At 35.3% G+C, this 6,215-nt stretch overlaps 1 pseudogene; it reads left to right on the top strand.

The window, feature by feature from the left end:
* The first annotated feature begins 4,877 nt into the window (after positions 1–4,877).
* Positions 4,878–5,009, top strand: LOC117175760 (annotated as a pseudogene).
* The last annotated feature ends 1,206 nt before the right edge of the window (positions 5,010–6,215 follow it).

Here is a 6,215-nt window from a genome sequence, read left to right as displayed (position 1 = left end):
AACTATGAACTAATGGGTGTAATCTAGACCTTATATTGTTTGCCCTTTCTTCCCTTTTTCTAAAAAATCTTTTCCTTTGTTGGTTCATAAATTCGTTGTACTCTGCGCTTTCTATAGGTTCATCTGTATCGAAAATGAGTTGTGTGTTTTTTTTTCTAAAAATGAATCCCGTTCAAAAGTTTCGTTATGTATTTTTCTCGTATTATTAATTTCTATTGGCGCGCCTATTGTTGCTGAATTTTCGTTCATCCAAAAGAATTTATTATTTATTGGATCGAAGGTTCTGCCTAATACTTGAGTATTGACGTGGAGTGGGGGTTGTTTGTCTCTAATTTGTATTAGTTCTTTAATTATTTTTTGAGGCACTCAGTCTTTGTCCGACCTGTTGCCTATTGTGGGGACTTCTGTGTTTTTTCTAGTAAAACTCTTGCCGCGATCTATAGATCTGTTGATTATTTTTGGGATTGCTCCCAAATTTTGTAGTGAAATTGAGACCATTTTTTTTATACTTGGTCCCCTTATGACATAATTTAAATTAATGTCTTGGTTTGCAATTGCAGCGCCACCTTCGAAGTCTACGCTATCACAATCGCTTTCCATTGTCGTAGGGTTGGCCATTGTATTTTTAATTTTTCCTGATCTAAGGTTTATTTCATTTTAATTTACTTTAAAGTCGTATAAATGTGACACCCTATAATGTATTCCTATAAGCGGTTTCTATTTCATTTCCATTTCGATGAGAATATTTGAGATTATTTTGGAATATTTTTAATTGAAATTGTAATTAGATATTAGATTGTCGCACAGTTCGGAAATGTGTTTGTTTTCGTTCTTTGACCCTTTGTTTATTATACGAGTACACATCGCGTGACCTTACCTCGAATCGGAAGTATTGCTGACTGCGCGTGCGAACTTGTTTGCGCGATTGGAAGTTTCGTCAACTCGGGTGCTTGAAATGTTCAGTAAAAATAAAAATAGATGTTTTTCTTTTCAGATTTCATCATTCCTTTGGCTATCCGTCCTTTTTGTTTTTAAATTTGCAAAAAATTACCGAATCTTAAATTTCAATAGATGCTCATATTTTCACAGTTTTCTTCTTTTATGTCAATTTTTATTCTAATTAAGTTCTTCCTAAAAACTTTAATCAATTTTAATTTTTATGACCCGATGGAGAAATTTCTATCATGATATCCATTTTTGGTTTCCTGAATACTTTATTCGTTTAACATTTGTCTTACTATACGCGAATACATACTATAATAGTCATATATAAATGAAGCAATTCAGGTTCATGTCAATTCAAATATCATAATATAGATATACATAGATCAATGCATATGAATATCAAATCATTTGCACATATTAATCATTTAAAATATATATATAATTTCGTGAGCACATATGAATCAATTGTCTAAATATAAATCAGAATGCATATAAGAAATTATTTTACATATAACATCAATTATAAGCAGCATAAGAATTGCAGGAAAGTGAAGGCAAATGGCAACGAATGTAAGTCAATAGCATGCAAAAACACCATAAAAATTCAATAGTAGTAGTTTTGGAGTATTCACGGTATTCCACGGTGGGGAGAGAGCACTGGGTGACATAGAATAGGAGAGCACTGTTAGCACACGGCAAGACTGGTAGATGACCGAACGAACCAGCAGAGATTGACGACGAGGCGTTCCGTCGCCCATAACTTCGGGACCCGTCAGGGGGTTGCGGCACAGCAAGCCTTTCGTGCAGTGCCGCACCGAGCTCTATTCTATGGTAACAGTTCTGTTACAATGTCAAAAATTCTCTGTTTCAAGAGGAATTGCATTTGATAATAGATATAATGCTTTCACGATGATTCATTTTAATAAAAAAAGAGCTATTTCGGGTTCCAATCGTGTAAAAAAACTACAAAATTTTGCCAATGTTTCGTGAACACCGGCCTCATAAGAGAGAGACAGGTTTCCGGAGCTGCAAGAAGAGTCTACCGACCTCAGAAAGAGAGATAGAGAGGTTTTCGTAGCTATGAGAAGAGCTTATCGATCTTAGAATAGAGATAGAGGAAGATGGAGGGAGGTTGACGGAGCTGCAAAAAGCTTACCGGCCTCGGATGGAAGATATAGAGGGAGGTTAGCGGAGCTGCGCAGAGTGTATCGACCTCAGCAGAGAGTAGAGTATGAGAGACAGAGAAGTTTTGGCAGAGCTACTAGAGAGCTTACCGAACTCTGTTGGAGGAAGTGAGAGAGAGAGGAAAGTAAAGGGAAACTGTGAATTGATTTAATATTTTACTCTGTTAGCTTAAAAAAATGGTACAAAAGTGCCATAGACGATCGAGGGACTGCGGTTACCCAATCGATAGTCGGAGCAAGAGTGTGTGTTGAGTATCGCGCACACAGGTTCTTATGCTTGTCGCGCGAGAGCCTGAGTGGAGATGGGGAATGAAAGCCCGTCAGCGGATTGTGACCTCTTGCGTTACCTTCTCCCATTGGTCCAACGAAAGCAATTTTCCGTTTTGTTGCATTTCCATGGTGAACTGGATATTAGGATGTAATCGATTGATGAAGTCGAAAAACTTATTTAGTTTATCTCGTCCATATCACCAGATGAGAAAAGTCTCACCAACATAACGAAACCAAAATTCCGGTTTAAGCTTGGCTTGGTTGAAGATGGTTGAATTGGTTTTTGAAAGAGAAGTTAATATCATTCAGACAGTGTTCTATCAAAGATATGAGCTCGGACGAGAAGTTTGTAAAAGATTCAATGATATCAATTGCATCAGAGATTGGCACTTTCGTAAAGAGAGATACTATGTCGAAACTCAAAATGATGTCTTGGGGTTGAATGTGAATCTGTTTGTATTGTTTTTGTAGAGTCCTTTTTAAGCTTTGTGTATATATCGTCAGTTAGAAGGTCCAGGATTTTGTTGTTATAGTCTTTTTTATTTATTATTACTGTTATGATGCTTTTGTCTGTGGGTAATATTATAATGTCTTTATTTCTATTAAGTTCTTAAATTGAGGTTTCTCTTTGTTTTGTTAAGTTTGAGGGCAGATCTTGAGCTTGGCGTAAAATGTTGCATGTCTTACATCATATTTCATTCGCTTTTTCAGGTGGAAGGCTATGTATTGTGCATTATAAATTGCTGATGATTTCTTCTTTTGGGATTTTGAAAAGAGCTACTGCAAAATTATGTCCTTTAGATAAGGCTGAAATAATTTCTTCATTGAGAGGATGGTCAGAGATGTTTTTACTGTATCCGTTAGTTATGCTTGCCTTACTGGAAGCAGTTTATCAAATTTAATTTATTTGTTTTTGAGTGAAAAGATCTTTAATCCGTTAGGATTGTTCAAAAGATATGCGGTCCTATGTAGAGCAAATTTCAATTCTGAGGGTGTTTGATAGGAAAAGGTGAAGATTAAATAGTTTTTTGGAGGTAGTGTGCAAGAGAAATTTGGTATGTTGTATTCTTTCTTTCAAGAGAAGCAAATTGGTATTAGTAATTGCTTAATTACTAATTGTAATTCTTTCTGGAAACCATTCATGTATAACCATAACGTTAATATTTTGACAAATATTGTTACGAGCGATAATCACCAAACGCGCTTTACTAAAGGCACACAATGTAGGCGTTAACTGGCGAAAACACAACTACGGATAAGGGTTGACGCCATGTCAGGTGACCGGCCATTCATGACTACCTCCGTAGTAAAGTTCTATTCAGCACTTAAAATAAAAACAGCAATGTAGGTGATATGAACTGGAATTAATGATGATTAATGGATGTAAAACTTGGGATGTAAAACATTGCGTCTAATCAAAAGATGGCGATTTGCGCGAAAGAATTTAAATTTTTCTCTGAAAAATCTAATTTAATTTGAAGGTTTAAAATGAGGTAAATGTCATGATGAATTATAACATCATCTAGGATGAAGAAATAAAAGACACCTTTGACTGACTTATCTCTCTCTATCTAGGAAATGTTAACAGTCATATATAGAATCTTTAACTCAGGAACATCGGTAAACATACAGTAGTCAATGAGTCATGGTTCTATTTTCTGCATGAGCGAGAACTTATAGAAGTTTCACTGTATATCTGTAACTGTTCGATTTTCCGACGGATTTAATATTCTCTATTTAGGACATAGGCCTCGAATATATTCATCGGCACCACTCCTGATGAAGTGTTAAACCTGCACGGAAAGATTTTGTTTGCGACTCTAATTACAATTGAAGTTTCAAGCGTTTTCTCATTACAAATAAAGATGTGCGCTGTAAAAAATGTCGGGAATTTTTCCAACTGTTCCTTAGGGAAAATTCCCAAATTCAGTTGAGAAAGTGGCTTTCCCTAATGAAGTGAGTAATTTTTCCAAAGTTTAGGGATATTTGGTCAAAAAGCGGAATATTCCGCAGGCACTTGGGAATTTCGCTGAAATGATAGGGAATTGACAATGCCCTTAAAAAATAGTAAATTTTACGCAACGTCTTGGTAATTTTTCCATGGAACATGAGAAAATTTACACTTTTGTTACAAAACAAAACTACTAACATGAAACCTGAGTTTAATACCCCAAATATTCGTATTGATCTATAAATATTAAGGAACTTCTTCTATGGTCTTAATTGTGTAAAATAGTTTATATATAGTTCATATAGCTCATCGATGCTATATGTGTCATCCTTCATTGTTCTCTGATGGTTATATGATTAGAACGTTTTTGCATCCCAAGCTTAGTTTCTAAGTATAATATAATATAATAATATTTTTTAATTATGACGTAAAATAATTAAATTTTTATTTGTTATATCATACTGAATTATAATTTCGCTGCCGCCTTCCGTCGAGTGTTTAAGACAGCAGTCGACGCGCAGCAAAGCATACTTACCTGGTGCCGAGGCTACCATGATCAAGAAGGTGTTTCTTCAGGGCGGGGCTTTTCTATTGCACTACGATCAAGCTGAGCCTTGCTTCTTTATTCATATTCCACAAATTTTGGGGAATGTTTCCCATCACAAATTTAGGAAAAATTCTGGAAATTTTCAATATTATTTCACGATAGCATAGGGATAGCATAGTATGAAAAGCTTCCTAACCTTTTTTGGGATAATTCCCAAAAATTTGTTTACAGTGTGGAATCACAAAAGCGAAAGGAGAATTTTTATAAGTTCAATTAAACGAGGCGTGGGTGCGAAAAAGTGAACAAAAGAATAGAGACTTGAATGACTAGGATTCTCTTTGATTTAACCAATTTTTGTAACCAATTTATTTGAAGCCTACATTTTAGGATAATTGAATTAAAAACTTTAATGGTTAATATCCTAGAATTTATTCAAGGCTTGTGGAAGCGGATTGTTGGGCTCTTAAAATAAAATAGGTGGAAGAACACTCAAGTCTTTATTAATTCTCTGTATTAATTGTTTTATTTGAGCAAAACCAGTTTTCTTTTAAATCTTGTGTTACGTCCTGAAGACCGTAAAATACTCCCTTTTTAATTAGATTCCTCGTTTTAGTTGAGATTGAAGATCTCGTACAGGGAACAGGAAAGAGTAGCCAATAATAATATGTGAATGTAATTTATTGTAAATAATTGAAAAATATAATGTATACAAAGCACGAAGATGACGGAAGACGAGTTTAGTCCTTGGCCAGTACCTTAAAATAAAAGGATCAAATTTAATGTAGGCCAAGGAGTTTAAACAAAAGGAATTTTAGAGCTGACTATAAACATTGCTACCAGTAATTTATTTTAATTATACTAGAGGTCCAGGTTGCTAGAACTGCTAATATGACCTCTGCGTAGTGGTAGAGAGTGAGGGGGTGTAAATTTGACTGGATGTTCCAAAAGTGGGTTGATTCTTGGTTGTTTTTAATTTTGGGTATAGGAGTAATCCAAAGGGAGAAATTCCAGACTCGGGTTTCCCAGTGCACAACAGTGTCACAAGGGTACACACACCAATACACGACGAATTCCGGTTTGAGACACTGGACTAGACGGCTTGAGTTCGAGAAAATTATAAAAATAGAGAAGAACTAATAACTGGCCCATGCTGGTACTTTCGGTTTTTATAGGGCCTAATGCACGTCTCTGCATGCTAGGACGTATATCAGTATATCTATATCTGCGTTCTCCAGTCTCCAACGTGCTGAGTATATCTATTTTCTATATGCTACTACTTACAATGTTCTGACTATATCTATTCTCGTCAGCTTACAAC

The sequence above is a fragment of the Belonocnema kinseyi genome, chromosome 6, assembly GCF_010883055.1.
Source record: "Belonocnema kinseyi isolate 2016_QV_RU_SX_M_011 chromosome 6, B_treatae_v1, whole genome shotgun sequence".
Lineage (NCBI taxonomy): Eukaryota > Metazoa > Arthropoda > Insecta > Hymenoptera > Cynipidae > Belonocnema > Belonocnema kinseyi.
Note: the sequence above shows the minus strand (reverse complement) of the source record. Positions and strands in the feature narration are given on the sequence as shown.